The sequence below is a fragment of the Hylobates moloch genome, unplaced genomic scaffold, assembly GCF_009828535.3.
Source record: "Hylobates moloch isolate HMO894 unplaced genomic scaffold, HMol_V3 SCAFFOLD_22, whole genome shotgun sequence".
NCBI classification, from domain to species: Eukaryota; Metazoa; Chordata; class Mammalia; order Primates; family Hylobatidae; genus Hylobates; species Hylobates moloch.
Genome location: NW_026652297.1, coordinates 35,517,459 through 35,517,762, shown reverse-complemented (window position 1 = coordinate 35,517,762; position 304 = coordinate 35,517,459).

Sequence of the window (304 nt, the reverse complement as noted above, 5' to 3'; positions counted from 1 at the left end):
GTTATTTATTGTGTTGTGCATTAAATGAAAACTGTTGTTTTTTTTTTAAACCAGGTCTTGCTGTGTCATCTAGGCTGGAGTACAGTGGCATAGTCATAGCTCACTTCAACCTTGAACTCCTGAGCCCAAGCCATCCTCCTCCCTCAGCCTCCTGAGCAGCTGGGACTACAGTTAACATACCACCACACCCAGCTAATTTTAAAAATATTTTTGTAGAGATGGGATCTTGCTATGTTGCCCAGGCTGGTCTTGAACTCCTGGCCTCAAGTGGCCCTGCCAAATTCTTGAGATTACAGACGTGTGC